The sequence below is a fragment of the Spea bombifrons genome, chromosome 5 (genome assembly GCF_027358695.1).
Source record: "Spea bombifrons isolate aSpeBom1 chromosome 5, aSpeBom1.2.pri, whole genome shotgun sequence".
NCBI classification, from domain to species: Eukaryota; Metazoa; Chordata; class Amphibia; order Anura; family Pelobatidae; genus Spea; species Spea bombifrons.
Window position 1 is genome coordinate 107,675,085 of NC_071091.1, and position 17,717 is coordinate 107,692,801.

The window sequence follows — 17,717 nt, forward strand, 5'->3', positions numbered from 1 at the left end:
GTATTTTCGGAAGGCGACGGAAGTTGTTCTCCACTTTCTGTTTGTTCTGAGGAGCCTGAAGGTGGCTTTAGTCGTAGAGTGGCAGACTCCGCGAAGAGTTTTTCAGAGGTGGTGGAGGAGACGTTGACTAAAAAGTTCCGATCTGGGACATGAGGGGTGTAGTATGAAGAGTGCTGATGAGTATTAAATATGAGGTCTCTTTGTATTGCATCCCTCAATGTTAGAAGCATTCAGGGAGCTGCAAGGCGTGTGGTAGTTTTCAAGGCGTTGGAGGTTCAAAAGGCGGATATCTTTTGTCTGCAAGAGTGTAATCTATCGGAACCATTGCAGAGCCAGCCTTGGACCTTGGGTCCTTCGGTCTTTTCATTCGGGGTTAGACGGAATTGTGGGGTGGCAGTACTATTCCGAAGTTTTGACTTTCAAGTAGTCAGGGTGGTGGAGGTGGAAAAGGGAAGGGTGGTGGTGGTTTTCTTCAGGTATGGGGGTGTAGGTTTTAAGTTAATTAATGTTTATGCACCAGTGGAGAGGAAGGAGAGGGTGACCTTATTCCAACATGTCAAGTTATGGTTGCCAGGGAGGGAGATGGTCTTTTTGGTAGGTGATTTCAATTGCGTACTCAAGACGGAGGATAGGGTGGGGGGTAGGAAGGGAGCACAGTTAGATGGATCTAGTAGGGAATTGGGACAAATGGTGGAGGATTTTTGTTTAATTGATTCGGTTAGATTGTGTAAGTCGTCTGAAAGGTTTTTTTCCTTTTTCAGTGAGGATGGGAGGGTGTGCTCAAGGATCGATTTTATTTTCTTTTCAAAATGTATGAATGGGGTAGAATTGAGTGGGGTAAGATTGCCTTTTACGGATCATGCTTGTTTGTTATGTAAGGTGGAATTTGCAGAAGAAATTATGATGGGGCGGAGACAGTGGAAGTTGAATGTGGGATTGATGGATGATGAGTGGGTGGTTAAAAGTTTTGAAAGGTTTTATTTAGGTTTGCGTAGGAGGAAAAGGTGGTTTATGTCGGTGGGTCGATGGTGGGAATATGTTAAAGTGCAAGTGAGGTTATTTTTTGTGAATATGGGGCGAGCTAGGGCAAAGAAGGAAAGGAGGGAGTTGGTTATGTGGCAGACACGATTGGAGTATTTACGGAAGTTGAGGGTACTTGGTATGGATGTTACGAATGAGTTGAGAGAAGCAAGACAACAGGTTAATCAATATGTTGAGACGAAAGGTAAAAAGATTATGTTTCATGCTAGGGTGAAAATTTTTGAAGAAGACGAGAAGTGCACTAGGTTCTTTTTTAAGAAGGCGTTTGGTGGGAAGAGTTTAATGGAATGTGTGTTTGATAAGGATGGGGGTGTTGTGAATGGGGTAGGGATAGTGGATGTGGTGGTGGATTTTTATAAGGATTTATATATGGAGAAAGTTAGAGATTTAAAGGTAGAGAGTGAGATCTTGGATGGTGTAGAAAAGAGAATAGATAGTATAGATGCTGAGGATTTGGTAAGGGAAATAACGAAGGATGAATTAGAATGTGTGGTGAAGAGTATGGCTAAAGGGAAGACGCCTGGATGTGATGGGTTGCCTGTCGAGTTTTATTGCAAGTTTTGGGATATAGTTGGAAGTGATTTTATGGAAGTTTGTGTGGAAGTGTTGCGTAAGAATGTGTTGCTAGATTCAATGAAAGAAGGTGTGATTGTGTTATTATTTAAAAAAGGTGATAGAAGGGATTTGAGAAATTGGAGACCGATTACATTGTTGAATGTGGATTACAAGGTGATTGCAAAAGTGTTAGCGAATCGGTTGAGGATGGTTGTTACTAGTTTGGTTGGGGAGGAACAAGTGTGTGCGGTGCCTGGGAGACAGATTAGTGATAGTTTGATTGTGTTACGGGATGCTTTGTGGTATTGTATGGACAGGAAGATGGAAGTAGCGATTGCAACGATTGATTTTGAGAAGGCGTATGATAGGGTGGTGCATGGGTTTTTGTTTAGGATATTGGAAAGATTAGGGATACCTGCAGGAATGTTGAGGTGGTTGCGAAGTTTGTATGAAGGAATTAGTAGTAAAGTGATGGTGAATGGTTGTTTGTCAGAGAGTTTTTGTGTAAAGTCAGGGGTAAGGCAGGGTTGTCCATTGTCACCTATTCTGTTTATTTGTGTGATTGAACCTTTGTTAAGAATGATTAGAAGTGATAAGGTTGTGAGAGGAGTAGAAATACCTGGTAGTGATGGGAGGAGTTTGAAAGTTTTAGGCTATATGGACGATGTAACGGTAGTATGCAGAACGCAAGCTGGGTTGAGAAGGGTTAAGTTGTTGGTGGATGGGTTTTGTATGGGGAGTGGGTTTAAGGTTAATTGGGGTAAGTGTGCGTGCAAAGCGTTTGGTGCTTGGAGGGAATTGGAGCTGTGTGGATGGCCTGTGAAGAAGGATGAGATTGAGGTATTAGGGGTTAAGTTTGATGAGAGATTGGATGGACGTGAGAGTTGGGATAAGGTGGTAAGTAAGGTTAATCAAAAGTTAGGTTTGTGGTCATCTAGGACTTTATCCTTCTCTGGGAGAGTGTTAATTGTGAAAGTGGTGATTGTTCCGTTGTTGTTGTATTTAAATGTGGTTTTTCCTGGTAGTGCGAGTGTGATTAGGAAGTTAGTAAGACGTTTGTTTTTGTTTTTTTGGAATTCTAGGATGGAGCGTTTGAAAAGGGAGAAAGTGATCTTACAAGTAGAGAAAGGGGGTATGGATATGCCTGAGATTGAACGTTTTTTGATGATACAGTATATACGGGTATGTATGAAGGTGTGCAAGAAGGAGTCAATGGTAGGTTGCATGTTGAGATACGCGGCGGGTGATTTGTTGAGGAGGTATGGGTTGTACGTGTTGGATCGTAAGAAACCGGTATGTTTCAGAGTGCCTTGGTTTTATGAGAGAATTGAGTGTGGAATTAAAAAGTATGAATTGCAGGGTGTGACTGTGGCTATGTGGGAGGAGAAGAGGTGTGTGTTACGGATGATTAGGGATCGGGAGTTGGGTGTTAGGTTGGGTGGGTTGACAGAAAGTCAAAGTCAGTTGGTGTGGAAGATGGTATCAGATAGGGAGTTAGCTAATAGACAGAGGGATGTGAGTTGGATGGCGGTACACGGATGTTTGCCAACTAGGGAGTTCCAGAGAGTGAGAAAGTTGTGTGTTTCTGAAGTTTGTCCTAGGGATAGGTGTGGTAGAGTGGAAAGTGTGGTGCATGTGTTTTGGGTTTGTGACTATGCAGTACAAGTGTGGCAGAGAATGGGGAGGTTTGTTAAGGAGTTAGTAGGGATGGATGGATGGGGGTTTGAAGAGGTGTTTTTTGGGTTATGTGACTTAGATAAGAAGAGGAGACGTTTGTTTTGGATGTTGATAAGTTGTGTGAAGGAAGCATTGTGGGATGTGAGGAATTTGTTAATATTTAAGAAAGATTTGGTTGAGGTTGATGGTTGTGTTAGGATGATTCGGGGACGAATGTATGTGTATTTTTTGAGGGATTTACGGAAGTTTGGGGAGGTTGATGCGGAAGGGGTTTGGAAAACTAAGAAATGGAGGGAATGGGGTGGGGGTTGAGAGATGTTCTTGGGTGTGAGGTTGGTTAGGGAGGTGTTGACGTAGGGTTGGGGGAGGGAGGGAGGGGGCGAGGATGGTTGTTATGGCTGGTCACGGGAGGATTTTGGAGTATGGGTTTAGTTGAGGTCGGCGGGGGTTTGGGGTTTTTGTATATATTTGTATATATGTGTTTTATGTTGCACTAAGAGGTGAGGGATTATTTGGAAAAATATACCATGAGGATGTTGCCCTATTGCCGTCCGGAATACCATCTGAGGGATGTGCGTGGACTGAGTGGTATAAAAAAAAAAAAAAAAAAAAAAATTGAAAACTTTTCCCAATACCCCGCCGTGATGACTTGAAAAATAGTCAGCACTGGCAATTTTTGACGGTCTCTTGTGAGACTGGTGTGTCTGTTTAATAATAGAAGATACGGCTTAAAGCACGGCACCCACAACTCATTCCTTACTGCGGACCTACCTGTTGAAGGACATCAAGTTGTCCTAGTCCAAACCCGTCTTTCATATCTCCGTGTTATATCCTAACCCAAGAGTGTGACTCTTATCGTCTTAACAGGCATATGGGGTCAGCTCTAGTAATCTCATCAAAGAGATCTTGATTCTTCAAACCCTTGACAGTAGGGAAAGCCTTTGAGCCCCATGAGGTAAACAAGTGCATTTTGTCTCGGAACGTGAAGGTGGGCCCTCGTTTGCATTTTGCCTGAAAGATCTGAGCTTTCAGGCCTTTCCCGGAGAAACCATTGGTCACTCGCCAGTGAAATTTGCATGACCGCTCCCACAATGCTCTGCCCTGGCCTAATAACCGCCCGTACCTAGCCAAAACGTTAACGAGATCTTGGTGGACGTCCTTTACATACCTAAGCTGCCTAGTCTCCAGCTTTGCGCAGTGGCAGTATCGTAGCCCATGAGGTTTTAACCGAGGCGTGATTATTGCTAATTGAAAACTTTTCCCAATACCCCGCCGTGATGACTTGAAAAATAGTCAGCACTGGCAATTTTTGACGGTCTCTTGTGAGACTGGTGTGTCTGTTTAATAATAGAAGATACGGCTTAAAGCACGGCACCCGCAACTCATTCCTTACTGCGGACCTATCTGTTGCAGCACATCAAGTTGTCCTAGTCCAAACCCATCTTTCATATCTCCGTGTTATATCCTAACCCAAGAGTGTGACTCTTATCGTCTTAACAGGCATATGGGGTCAGCTCTAGTAATCTCATCAAAGAGATCTTGATTCTTCAAACCCTTGACAGTAGGGAAAGCCTTTGAGCCCCATGAGGTAAACAAGTGCATTTTGTCTCGGAACGTGAAGGTGGGCCCTCGTTTGCATTTTGCCTGAAAGATCTGAGCTTCCAGGCCTTTTCCGGAGAAACCATTGGTCACTCGCCAGTGAAATTTGCATGACCGCTCCCACAATGCGCTGCCCTGGCCTAATGACCGCCCATACCTAGCCAAAACGTTAACGAGATCTTGGTGGACATCCTTTATATACCAAAGCTGCCTAGTCCCCAGCTTTGCGCAGTGGCAGTATCGTTGCCCATGAGGTTTTAACCGAGGCGTGATTATTGCTAATTGAAAACTTTTTCCAATACCCCGCCGTGATGTCTTGAAAAATAGTCAGCATTGGCAATTTTTACGGTCTCTTGTGAGACTGATGTGTCTGTTTAATAACAGAAGACACTGCTTAAAGCACGGCACCCACAACTCATTCCATACTGCGGACCTACCTGTTGCAGCACATCAAGTTGTCTTAGTCCAAACCCATCTCTCATATCTCCGTGTTATATCCTAACCCAAGAGTGTGACTCTTATCGTCTTAACAGGCATATGGGGTCAGCTCTAGTAATCTCATCAAAGAGATCTTGATTCTTCAAAACCTTGACAGTAGGGAAAGCCTTTGAGCCCCATGAGGTAAACAAGTGCATTTTGTCTCGGAACGTGAAGGTGGGCCCTCGTTTGCGTTTTGCCTGAAAGATCTGAGCTTCCAGGCCTTTTCCGGAGAAACCATTGGTCACTCGCCAGTGAAATTTGCATGACCGCTCCCACAATGCTCTGCCCTGGCCTAATGACCGCCCATACCTAGCCAAAACGTTAACGAGATCTTGGTGGACGTCCTTTATATACCAAAGCTGCCTAGTCCCCAGCTTTGCGCAGTGGCAGTGTCGTAGCCCATGAGGTTTTAACCGAGGTGTGATTATTGCTAATTGAAAACTTTTCCCAATACCCCGCCGTGATGACTTGAAAAATAGTCAGCACCGGCAATTTTTGACGGTCTCTTGTGAGACTGGTGTGTCTGTTTAATAATAGAAGATACGGCTTAAAGCACGGCACCCACAACTCATTCCATACTGCGGACCTACCTGTCGCAGCACATCAAGTTGTCCTAGTCCAAACCCATCTCTCATATCTCCGTGTTATATCCTAACCCAAGAGTGTGACTCTTATCGTCTTAACAGGCATATGGGGTCAGCTCTAGTAATCTCATCAAAGAGATCTTGATTCTTCAAACCCTTGACAGTAGGGAAAGCCTTTGAGCCCCATGAGGTAAACAAGTGCATTTTGTCTCGGAACGTGAAGGTGGGCCCTCGTTTGCGTTTTGCCTGAAAGATCTGAGCTTCCAGTCCTTTTCCGGAGAAACCATTGGTCACTCGCCAGTGAAATTTGCATGACCGCTCCCACAATGCGCTGCCCTGGCCTAATGACCGCCCATACCTAGCCAAAACGTTAACGAGATCTTGGTGGACGTCCTTTATATACCAAAGCTGCCTAGTCCCCAGCTTTGCGCAGTGGCAGTATCGTAGCCCATGAGGTTTTAACCGAGGCGTGATTATTGCTAATTGAAAACTTTTCCCAATACCCCGCCGTGATGACTTGAAAAATAGTCAGCACTGGCAATTTTTGACGGTCTCTTGTGAGACTGGTGTGTCTGTTTAATAATAGAAGATACGGCTTAAAGCACGGCACCCGCAACTCATTCCTTACTGCGGACCTACCTGTTGCAGCACATCAAGTTGTCCTAGTCCAAACCCATCTTTCATATCTCCGTGTTATATCCTAACCCAAGAGTGTGACTCTTATCGTCTTAACAGGCATATGGGGTCAGCTCTAGTAATCTCATCAAAGAGATCTTGATTCTTCAAACCCTTGACAGTAGGGAAAGCCTTTGAGCCCCATGAGGTAAACAAGTGCATTTTGTCTCGGAACGTGAAGGTGGACCCTCGTTTGCATTTTGCCTGAAAGATCTGAGCTTCCAGGCCTTTTCCGGAGAAACCATTGGTCACTCGCCAGTGAAATTTGCATGACCGCTCCCACAATGCTCTGCCCTGGCCTAATGACCGCCCATACCTAGCCAAAACGTTAACGAGATCTTGGTGGACGTCCTTTATATACCAAAGCTGCCTAGTCCCCAGTTTTGCGCAGTGGCAGTGTCGTAGCCCATGAGGTTTTAACCGAGGTGTGATTATTGCTAATTGAAAACTTTTCCCAATACCCCGCCGTGATGACTTGAAAAATAGTCAGCACTGGCAATTTTTGACGGTCTCTTGTGAGACTGGTGTGTCTGTTTAATAATAGAAGATACGGCTTAAAGCACGTCACCCGCAACTCATTCCATACTGCGGACCTACCTGTTGCAGCACATCAAGTTGTCCTAGTCCAAACCCATCTTTCATATCTCCGTGTTATATCCTAACCCAAGAGTGTGACTCTTATCGTCTTAACAGGCATATGGGGTCAGCTCTAGTAATCTCATCAAAGAGATCTTGATTCTTCAAACCCTTGACAGTAGGGAAAGCCTTTGAGCCCCATGAGGTAAACAAGTGCATTTTGTCTCGGAACGTGAAGGTGGGCCCTCGTTTGCATTTTGCCTGAAAGATCTGAGCTTCCAGGCCTTTTCCGGAGAAACCATTGGTCACTCGCCAGTGAAATTTGCATGACCGCTCCCACAATGCTCTGCCCTGGCCTAATGACCGCCCATACCTAGCCAAAACGTTAACGAGATCTTGGTGGACGTCCTTTATATACCAAAGCTGCCTAGTCCCCAGCTTTGCGCAGTGGCAGTATCGTAGCCCATGAGGTTTTAACCGAGGCGTGATTATTGCTAATTGAAAACTTTTCCCAATACCCCGCCGTGATGACTTGAAAAATAGTCAGCACTGGCAATTTTTGACGGTCTCTTGTGAGACTGGTGTGTCTGTTTAATAATAGAAGATACGGCTTAAAGCACGGCACCCACAACTCATTCCATGCTGCGGACCTACCTGTTGCAGTACATCAAATTGTCCTAGTCCAAACCAGTCTTTCATATCTCCGTGTTATATCCTAACCCAAGAGTGTGACTCTTATCGTCTTAACAGGCATATGGGGTCAGCTCTAGTAATCTCATCAAAGAGATCTTGATTCTTCAAACCCTTGAAAGTAGGGAAAGCCTTTGGGCCCCATGAGGTAAACAAGTGCATTTTGTCTCGGAACGTGAAGGTGGGCCCTCGTTTGCATTTTGCCTGAAAGATCTGAGCTTCCAGGCCTTTTCCGGAGAAACCATTGGTCACTCGCCAGTGAAATTTGCATGACCGCTCCCACAATGCTCTGCCCTGGCCTAATGACCGCCCATACCTAGCCAAAACGTTAACGAGATCTTGGTGGACGTCCTTTATATACCAAAGCTGCCTAGTGCCCAGCTTTGCGCAGTGGCCGTATCGTAGCCCATGAGGTTTTAACCGAGGCGTGATTATTGCTAATTGAAAACTTTTCCCAATACCCCGCCGTGATGACTTGAAAAATAGTCAGCACTGGCAATTTTTGACGGTCTCTTGTGAGACTGGTGTGTCTGTTTAATAATAGAAGATACGGCTTAAAGCACGGTACCCACAACTCATTCCATACTGCGGACCTACATGTTGCAGCACATCAGGTTGTCCTAGTCCAAACCCATCTTTCATATCTCCGTGTTATATCCTAACCCAAGAGTGTGACTCTTATCGTCTTAACAGGCATATGGGGTCAGCTCTTGTAATCTCATCAAAGAGATCTTGATTCTTCAAACCCTTGACAGTAGGGAAAGCCTTTGAGCCCCATGAGGTAAACAAGTGCATTTTGTCTCGGAACGTGAAGGTGGGCCCTCGTTTGCATTTTGCCTGAAAGATCTGAGCTTCCAGGCCTTTTCCGGAGAAACCATTGGTCACTCGCCAGTGAAATTTGCATGACCGCTCCCACAATGCTCTGCCCTGGCCTAATGACTGCCCATACCTAGCCAAAACGTTAACGAGATCTTGGTGGACGTCCTTTATATACCAAAGCTGCCTGGTACCCAGCTTTGCGCAGTGGCAGTATCGTAGCCCATGAGGTTTTAACCAAGGCGTGATTATTGCTAATTGAAAACTTTTCCCAATACCCCGCCGTGATGACTTGAAAAATAGTCAGCACTGGCAATTTTTGACGGTCTCTTGTGAGACTGGTGTGTCTGTTTAATAATAGAAGATACGGCTTAAAGCACGGCACCCGCAACTCATTCCTTACTGCGGACCTACCTGTTGCAGCACATCAAGTTGTCCTAGTCCAAACCCATCTTTCATATCTCCGTGTTATATCCTAACCCAAGAGTGTGACTCTTATCGTCTTAACAGGCATATGGGGTCAGCTCTAGTAATCTCATCAAAGAGATCTTGATTCTTCAAACCCTTGACAGTAGGGAAAGCCTTTGAGCCCCATGAGGTAAACAAGTGCATTTTGTCTCGGAACGTGAAGGTGGGCCCTCGTTTGCATTTTGCCTGAAAGATCAGAGCTTCCAGGCCTTTTCCGGAGAAACCATTGGTCACTCGCCAGTGAAATTTGCATGACCGCTCCCACAATGCTCTGCCCTGGCCTAATGACCGCCCATACCTAGCCAAAACGTTAACGAGATCTTGGTGGACATCCTTTATATACCAACGCTGCCTAGTCCTCAGCTTTGCGCAGTGGCAGTATCGTAGCCCATGAGGTTTTAACCGAGGCGTGATTATTGCTGATTGAAAACTTTTCCCAATTCCCCCCCGTGATGACTTGAAAAATAGTCAGCACTGGCAATTTTTGACGGTCTCTTGTGAGACTGGTGTGTCTGTTTAATAATAGAAGATACGGCTTAAATCACGGCACCCACAACCCGTTCCATACTGCGGACCTACCTGTTGCAGCACATCAAGTTGTCCTAGTCCAAACCCATCTCTCATATCTCCGTGTTATATCCTAACCCAAGAGTGTGACTCTTATCGTCTTAACAGGCATATGGGGTCAGCTCGAGTAATCTCATCAAAGAGATCTTGATTCTTCAAACCCTTGACAGTAGGGAAAGCCTTTGAGCCCCATGAGGTAAACAAGTGCATTTTGTCTCGGAACGTGAAGGTGGGCCCTCGTTTGCATTTTGCCTGAAAGATCTGAGCTTCCAGGCCTTTTCCGGAGAAACCATTGGTCACTCGCCAGTGAAATTTGCATGACCGCTCACACAATGCTCTGCCCTGGCCTAATGACCGCCCATACCTAGCCAAAACGTTAACGAGATCTTGGTGGACGTCCTTTATATACCATAGCTGCCTAGTCCCCAGCTTTGCGCAGTGGCAATATCGTAGCCCATGAGGTTTTAACCGAGGCGTGATTATTGCTAATTGAAAACTTTTCCCAATACCCCGCCGTGATGACTTGAAAAATAGTCAGCACTGGCAATTTTTGACGGTCTCTTGTGAGACTGGTGTGTCTGTTTAATAATAGAAGATACGGATTAAAGCACGGCACCCACAACTCATTCCTTACTGCGGACCTACCTGTTGAAGCACATCAAGTTGTCCTAGTCCAAACCCATCTTTCATATCTCCGTGTTATATCCTAACCCAAGAGTGTGACTCTTATCGTCTTAACAGGCATATGGGGTCAGCTCTAGTAATCTCATCAAAGAGATCTTGATTCTTCAAACCCTTGACAGTAGGGAAAGCCTTTGAGCCCCATGAGATAAACAAGTGCATTTTGTCTCGGAAAGTGAAGGTGGGCCCTCGTTTGCATTTTGCCTGAAAGATCTGAGCTTCCAGGCCTTTTCCGGAGAAACCATTGGTCACTCGCCAGTGAAATTTGCATGACCGCTCCCACAATGCTCTGCCCTGGCCTAATGACCGCCCATACCTAGCCAAAACGTTAACGAGATCTTGGTGGACGTCCTTTATATACCAAAGCTGCCTAGTCCCCAGCTTTGCGCAGTGGCAGTATCGTAGCCCATGAGGTTTTAACCGAGGCGTGATTATTGCTAATTGAAAACTTTTCCCAATACCCCGCCGTGATGGCTTGAAAAATAGTCAGCACTGGCAGTTTTTGACGGTCTCTTGTGAGACTGGTGTGTCTGTTTAATAATAGAAGATACGGCTTAAAGCATGGCACCCACAACTCGTTCCATACTGCGGACCTACCTGTCGCAGCACATCAAGTTGTCCTAGTCCAAACCCGTCTTTCATATCTCCGTGTTATATCCTAACCCAAGAGTGTGACTCTTATCGTCTTAACAGGCATATGGGGTCAGCTCTAGTAATCTCATCAAAGAGATCTTGATTCTTCAAACCCTTGACAGTAGGGAAAGCCTTTGGGCCCCATGAGGTAAACAAGTGCATTTTGTCTCGGAACGTGAAGGTGGGCCCTCGTTTGCATTTTGCCTGAAAGATCTGAGCTTCCAGGCCTTTCCCGGAGAAACCATTGGTCACTCGCCAGTGAAATTTGCATGACACGCTCCCACAATGCTCTGCCCTGGCCTAATAACCGCCCGTACCTAGCCAAAACGTTAACGAGATCTTGGTGGACGTCCTTTACATACCTAAGCTGCCTAGTCTCCAGCTTTGCGCAGTGGCAGTATCGTAGCCCATGAGGTTTTAACCGAGGCGTGATTATTGCTAATTGAAAACTTTTCCCAATACCCCGCCGTGATGACTTGAAAAATAGTCAGCACTGGCAATTTTTGACGGTCTCTTGTGAGACTGGTGTGTCTGTTTAATAATAGAAGATACGGCTTAAAGCACGGCACCCGCAACTCATTCCTTACTGCGGACCTACCTGTTGCAGCACATCAAGTTGTCCTAGTCCAAACCCATCTTTCATATCTCCGTGTTATATCCTAACCCAAGAGTGTGACTCTTATCGTCTTAACAGGCATATGGGGTCAGCTCTAGTAATCTCATCAAAGAGATCTTGATTCTTCAAACCCTTGACAGTAGGGAAAGCCTTTGAGCCCCATGAGGTAAACAAGTGCATTTTGTCTCGGAACGTGAAGGTGGGCCCTCGTTTGCATTTTGCCTGAAAGATCTGAGCTTCCAGGCCTTTTCCGGAGAAACCATTGGTCACTCGCCAGTGAAATTTGCATGACCGCTCCCACAATGCTCTGCCCTGGCCTAATGACCGCCCATACCTAGCCAAAACGTTAACGAGATCTTGGTGGACGTCCTTTATATACCAAAGCTGCCTAGTCCCCAGGTTTGCGCAGCGGCAGTATCGTAGCCCATGAGGTTTTAACCGAGGCGTGATTATTGCTAATTGAAAACTTTTCCCAATACCCCGCCGTGATGACTTGAAAAATAGTCAGCACTGGCAATTTTTGACGGTCTCTTGTGAGACTGGTGTGTCTGTTTAATAATAGAAGATACGGCTTAAAGCACGGCACCCACAATTCGTTCCATACTGCGGACCTACCTGTTGCAGCACATCAAGTTGTCCTAGTCCAAACCCATCTCTCATATCTCCGTGTTATATCCTAACCCAAGAGTGTGACTCTTATCGTCTTAACAGGCATATGGGGTCAGCTCTAGTAATCTCATCAAAGAGATCTTGATTCTTCAAACCCTTGACAGTAGGGAAAGCCTTTGAGCCCCATGAGGTAAACAAGTGCATTTTGTCTCGGAACGTGAAGGTGGGCCCTCGTTTGCATTTTGCCTGAAAGATCTGAGCTTCCAGGCCTTTTCCGGAGAAACCATTGGTCACTCGCCAGTGAAATTTGCATGACCGCTCCCACAATGCTCTGCCCTGGCCTAATGACCGCCCATACCTAGCCAAAACGTTAACGAGATCTTGGTGGACGTCCTTTATATACCAAAGCTGCCTAGTCCTTAGCTTTGCGCAGTGGCAGTATCGTAGCCCATGATGTTTTAACCGAGGCGTGATTATTGCTAATTGAAAACTTTTCCCAATACCCCGCCGTGATGATTTGAAAAATAGTCAGCACTGGCAATTTTTGACGGTCTCTTGTGAGACTGGTGTGTCTGTTTAATAATAGAAGATACGGCTTAAATCACGGCACCCACAACTCGTTCCATACTGCGGACCTACCTGTTGCAGCACATCAAGTTGTTCTAGTCCAAACCCATCTCTCATATCTCCGTGTTATATCCTAACCCAAGAGTGTGATTCTTATCGTCTTAACAGGCATATGGGGTCAGCTCTAGTAATCTCATCAAAGAGATCTTGATTCTTCAAACCCTTGACAGTAGGGAAAGCCTTTGAGCCCCATGAGGTAAACAAGTGCATTTTGTCTCGGAACGTGAAGGTGGGCCCTCGTTTGCATTTTGCCTGAAAGATCTGAGCTTCCAGGCCTTTTCCGGAGAAACCATTGGTCACTCGCCAGTGAAATTTGCATGACCGCTCCCACAATGCTCTGCCCTGGCCTAATGACCGCCCATACCTAGCCAAAACGTTAACGAGATCTTGGTGGACGTCCTTTATATACCATAGCTGCCTAGTCCCCAGCTTTGCGCAGTGGCAGTATCGTAGCCCATGAGGTTTTAACCGAGGCGTGATTATTGCTAATTGAAAACTTTTCCCAATACCCCGCCGTGATGACTTGAAAAATAGTCAGCACTGGCAATTTTTGACGGTCTCTTGTGAGACTGGTGTGTCTGTTTAATAATATCGCTTCTCGGCCTTTTGGCTAAGACCAAGGGTACTTTGTACAGGCGGTCTGGTCAGGAGGTCCTAGTGTTAGCGGAGTTCGGCCCTCGGCCTCCCGGCATCGGCCCCTTAAATGGGGTCTTAAGCCGGGTGCTGCTATTGGGGGCCCCGACAGAGCTGACATTAGGAACGAGTTGCGATCGTGGAGATGGCGGTACCGAACTTTCCCAATACGGTACGGATCTGCATCGAGGATGAAGAACGTCGGAGGAGGATTTCGCTGGAGGAGGTGCAGATGCAAATCGTGGAAGGTCTTCTACAGATGCCTCGTGGGGAGATCTTTTGCCTTCAGGATTTTGGATACCGCGGTTTTTTTGACGTCACTTTCAAGTCTATCTGGGGAGCGCGACATCTGATGGAGCGGAGTCTGACCCAAGCGGAGCACCCATTACTTCGTGGTATTGTATTTCGTCCTTCGATGGCAGTTCGGAAGGTGTGTATAACTGTACATATGTACAACCCTTTTGTTCCGGATGATGCTATCGGGGCTTTTCTCAGCCGTTATGCGTCGAAGGTAGGAGAACCTGAATATGTGAGGAACCCTTTCGGAGTGTATAACGGTAGGAGGAGGTTTTGGGTAACTCTAAAGCCAGATGAAAAGGGATACGGAGGGATGATACATCCTCCGCAGAACTTTTCTATCGGGGGGAATCAGGGGTACCTTTTTTACCCCAATTGTCCTGAATTTTGTCGCAAGTGTTTTAAGTTTGGGCACACTGGGGAGCACTGCGTCGAAGATCAGAAGTTCTGCCGCAACTGCAAGCAGAAGGGGCATATAGCCTTTGAATGTCCTAATCCCAGAAAATGTGATATTTGTGGTGATGTGGGACATGGGGCATGGTCATGCCCCGTGCTTAGAGAGCAGCGCAAGAAGGCTGCTGAAAGGCAGGAGGAGGAAGAGAGGAGGATAGAGGCGGAGCGGTCGGCGCACGTGGATAAATTGGTGGAGCAATTTTCTCTTGCGTCCGGAGCGGCTGTCAAACCGCCGCCGGAAGATCAGCCTGTGGTTGCTGTGGTGTCGGAGGAAGCGGTTGTTAAGGTGGCTATGAGTGTGGTACAAAGTGCCGTTGTGGATCCTGGGATGGATACCACGCCCCAACAGGAAGTGACACTGTTGGAGGTAATCCAGGATCCTCCACTTGGTGCCGCGGAGTTGCCAGATATTGGCCGGATAGAGCAGGAACCCGGGCAGGCGGGAGGTAGGTTTGTAGAGGCCGCGATGATGGATGCAGGAGAGGGCTGCAGTACCGAAAAAAGAGTTCGGGAGTGCGAAAGTGTGTCTTCACCTGATTCCCCCCGGATGGATGTATTTTCGGAAGGCGACGGAAGTTGTTCTCCACTTTCTGTTTGTTCTGAGGAGCCTGAAGGTGGCTTTAGTCGTAGAGTGGCAGACTCCGCGAAGAGTTTTTCAGAGGTGGTGGAGGAGACGTTGACTAAAAAGTTCCGATCTGGGACATGAGGGGTGTAGTATGAAGAGTGCTGATGAGTATTAAATATGAGGTCTCTTTGTATTGCATCCCTCAATGTTAGAAGCATTCAGGGAGCTGCAAGGCGTGTGGTAGTTTTCAAGGCGTTGGAGGTTCAAAAGGCGGATATCTTTTGTCTGCAAGAGTGTAATCTATCGGAACCATTGCAGAGCCAGCCTTGGACCTTGGGTCCTTCGGTCTTTTCATTCGGGGTTAGACGGAATTGTGGGGTGGCAGTACTATTCCGAAGTTTTGACTTTCAAGTAGTCAGGGTGGTGGAGGTGGAAAAGGGAAGGGTGGTGGTGGTTTTCTTCAGGTATGGGGGTGTAGGTTTTAAGTTAATTAATGTTTATGCACCAGTGGAGAGGAAGGAGAGGGTGACCTTATTCCAACATGTCAAGTTATGGTTGCCAGGGAGGGAGATGGTCTTTTTGGTAGGTGATTTCAATTGCGTACTCAAGACGGAGGATAGGGTGGGGGGTAGGAAGGGAGCACAGTTAGATGGATCTAGTAGGGAATTGGGACAAATGGTGGAGGATTTTTGTTTAATTGATTCGGTTAGATTGTGTAAGTCGTCTGAAAGGTTTTTTTCCTTTTTCAGTGAGGATGGGAGGGTGTGCTCAAGGATCGATTTTATTTTCTTTTCAAAATGTATGAATGGGGTAGAATTGAGTGGGGTAAGATTGCCTTTTACGGATCATGCTTGTTTGTTATGTAAGGTGGAATTTGCAGAAGAAATTATGATGGGGCGGAGACAGTGGAAGTTGAATGTGGGATTGATGGATGATGAGTGGGTGGTTAAAAGTTTTGAAAGGTTTTATTTAGGTTTGCGTAGGAGGAAAAGGTGGTTTATGTCGGTGGGTCGATGGTGGGAATATGTTAAAGTGCAAGTGAGGTTATTTTTTGTGAATATGGGGCGAGCTAGGGCAAAGAAGGAAAGGAGGGAGTTGGTTATGTGGCAGACACGATTGGAGTATTTACGGAAGTTGAGGGTACTTGGTATGGATGTTACGAATGAGTTGAGAGAAGCAAGACAACAGGTTAATCAATATGTTGAGACGAAAGGTAAAAAGATTATGTTTCATGCTAGGGTGAAAATTTTTGAAGAAGACGAGAAGTGCACTAGGTTCTTTTTTAAGAAGGCGTTTGGTGGGAAGAGTTTAATGGAATGTGTGTTTGATAAGGATGGGGGTGTTGTGAATGGGGTAGGGATAGTGGATGTGGTGGTGGATTTTTATAAGGATTTATATATGGAGAAAGTTAGAGATTTAAAGGTAGAGAGTGAGATCTTGGATGGTGTAGAAAAGAGAATAGATAGTATAGATGCTGAGGATTTGGTAAGGGAAATAACGAAGGATGAATTAGAATGTGTGGTGAAGAGTATGGCTAAAGGGAAGACGCCTGGATGTGATGGGTTGCCTGTCGAGTTTTATTGCAAGTTTTGGGATATAGTTGGAAGTGATTTTATGGAAGTTTGTGTGGAAGTGTTGCGTAAGAATGTGTTGCTAGATTCAATGAAAGAAGGTGTGATTGTGTTATTATTTAAAAAAGGTGATAGAAGGGATTTGAGAAATTGGAGACCGATTACATTGTTGAATGTGGATTACAAGGTGATTGCAAAAGTGTTAGCGAATCGGTTGAGGATGGTTGTTACTAGTTTGGTTGGGGAGGAACAAGTGTGTGCGGTGCCTGGGAGACAGATTAGTGATAGTTTGATTGTGTTACGGGATGCTTTGTGGTATTGTATGGACAGGAAGATGGAAGTAGCGATTGCAACGATTGATTTTGAGAAGGCGTATGATAGGGTGGTGCATGGGTTTTTGTTTAGGATATTGGAAAGATTAGGGATACCTGCAGGAATGTTGAGGTGGTTGCGAAGTTTGTATGAAGGAATTAGTAGTAAAGTGATGGTGAATGGTTGTTTGTCAGAGAGTTTTTGTGTAAAGTCAGGGGTAAGGCAGGGTTGTCCATTGTCACCTATTCTGTTTATTTGTGTGATTGAACCTTTGTTAAGAATGATTAGAAGTGATAAGGTTGTGAGAGGAGTAGAAATACCTGGTAGTGATGGGAGGAGTTTGAAAGTTTTAGGCTATATGGACGATGTAACGGTAGTATGCAGAACGCAAGCTGGGTTGAGAAGGGTTAAGTTGTTGGTGGATGGGTTTTGTATGGGGAGTGGGTTTAAGGTTAATTGGGGTAAGTGTGCGTGCAAAGCGTTTGGTGCTTGGAGGGAATTGGAGCTGTGTGGATGGCCTGTGAAGAAGGATGAGATTGAGGTATTAGGGGTTAAGTTTGATGAGAGATTGGATGGACGTGAGAGTTGGGATAAGGTGGTAAGTAAGGTTAATCAAAAGTTAGGTTTGTGGTCATCTAGGACTTTATCCTTCTCTGGGAGAGTGTTAATTGTGAAAGTGGTGATTGTTCCGTTGTTGTTGTATTTAAATGTGGTTTTTCCTGGTAGTGCGAGTGTGATTAGGAAGTTAGTAAGACGTTTGTTTTTGTTTTTTTGGAATTCTAGGATGGAGCGTTTGAAAAGGGAGAAAGTGATCTTACAAGTAGAGAAAGGGGGTATGGATATGCCTGAGATTGAACGTTTTTTGATGATACAGTATATACGGGTATGTATGAAGGTGTGCAAGAAGGAGTCAATGGTAGGTTGCATGTTGAGATACGCGGCGGGTGATTTGTTGAGGAGGTATGGGTTGTACGTGTTGGATCGTAAGAAAC

The 17,717-nt window shown here is 45.7% G+C and overlaps 15 non-coding genes across 15 annotated transcripts; all 15 read left to right on the plus strand.

The window, feature by feature from the left end:
- The first annotated feature begins 4,459 nt into the window (after positions 1-4,459).
- On the plus strand, positions 4,460-4,601 carry LOC128498208 (U4 spliceosomal RNA). The gene has a single exon (XR_008354455.1). It is a non-coding gene; the product is annotated as a U4 spliceosomal RNA (small nuclear RNA).
- A 491-nt stretch (positions 4,602-5,092) lies between these two features.
- Positions 5,093-5,233, plus strand: LOC128498522 (U4 spliceosomal RNA). Its single transcript, XR_008354744.1, has one exon. It is a non-coding gene; the product is annotated as a U4 spliceosomal RNA (small nuclear RNA).
- Positions 5,234-5,724: 491 nt separating this feature from the next.
- LOC128498473 (U4 spliceosomal RNA) lies at positions 5,725-5,866 on the plus strand. Its single transcript, XR_008354699.1, has one exon. It is a non-coding gene; the product is annotated as a U4 spliceosomal RNA (small nuclear RNA).
- Positions 5,867-6,357: 491 nt separating this feature from the next.
- LOC128498209 (U4 spliceosomal RNA) lies at positions 6,358-6,499 on the plus strand. The gene has a single exon (XR_008354456.1). It is a non-coding gene; the product is annotated as a U4 spliceosomal RNA (small nuclear RNA).
- A 491-nt stretch (positions 6,500-6,990) lies between these two features.
- LOC128498496 (U4 spliceosomal RNA) lies at positions 6,991-7,132 on the plus strand. Its single transcript, XR_008354721.1, has one exon. It is a non-coding gene; the product is annotated as a U4 spliceosomal RNA (small nuclear RNA).
- A 491-nt stretch (positions 7,133-7,623) lies between these two features.
- On the plus strand, positions 7,624-7,765 carry LOC128498210 (U4 spliceosomal RNA). The gene has a single exon (XR_008354457.1). It is a non-coding gene; the product is annotated as a U4 spliceosomal RNA (small nuclear RNA).
- A 491-nt stretch (positions 7,766-8,256) lies between these two features.
- Positions 8,257-8,398, plus strand: LOC128498363 (U4 spliceosomal RNA). Its single transcript, XR_008354594.1, has one exon. It is a non-coding gene; the product is annotated as a U4 spliceosomal RNA (small nuclear RNA).
- Positions 8,399-8,889: 491 nt separating this feature from the next.
- Positions 8,890-9,031, plus strand: LOC128498423 (U4 spliceosomal RNA). The gene has a single exon (XR_008354651.1). It is a non-coding gene; the product is annotated as a U4 spliceosomal RNA (small nuclear RNA).
- A 491-nt stretch (positions 9,032-9,522) lies between these two features.
- On the plus strand, positions 9,523-9,664 carry LOC128498468 (U4 spliceosomal RNA). The gene has a single exon (XR_008354694.1). It is a non-coding gene; the product is annotated as a U4 spliceosomal RNA (small nuclear RNA).
- A 491-nt stretch (positions 9,665-10,155) lies between these two features.
- LOC128498150 (U4 spliceosomal RNA) lies at positions 10,156-10,297 on the plus strand. The gene has a single exon (XR_008354405.1). It is a non-coding gene; the product is annotated as a U4 spliceosomal RNA (small nuclear RNA).
- Positions 10,298-10,788: 491 nt separating this feature from the next.
- LOC128498490 (U4 spliceosomal RNA) lies at positions 10,789-10,930 on the plus strand. Its single transcript, XR_008354715.1, has one exon. It is a non-coding gene; the product is annotated as a U4 spliceosomal RNA (small nuclear RNA).
- Positions 10,931-11,422: 492 nt separating this feature from the next.
- LOC128498211 (U4 spliceosomal RNA) lies at positions 11,423-11,564 on the plus strand. The gene has a single exon (XR_008354458.1). It is a non-coding gene; the product is annotated as a U4 spliceosomal RNA (small nuclear RNA).
- A 491-nt stretch (positions 11,565-12,055) lies between these two features.
- On the plus strand, positions 12,056-12,197 carry LOC128498455 (U4 spliceosomal RNA). The gene has a single exon (XR_008354681.1). It is a non-coding gene; the product is annotated as a U4 spliceosomal RNA (small nuclear RNA).
- A 491-nt stretch (positions 12,198-12,688) lies between these two features.
- Positions 12,689-12,830, plus strand: LOC128498503 (U4 spliceosomal RNA). Its single transcript, XR_008354727.1, has one exon. It is a non-coding gene; the product is annotated as a U4 spliceosomal RNA (small nuclear RNA).
- A 491-nt stretch (positions 12,831-13,321) lies between these two features.
- LOC128498213 (U4 spliceosomal RNA) lies at positions 13,322-13,463 on the plus strand. Its single transcript, XR_008354459.1, has one exon. It is a non-coding gene; the product is annotated as a U4 spliceosomal RNA (small nuclear RNA).
- The last annotated feature ends 4,254 nt before the right edge of the window (positions 13,464-17,717 follow it).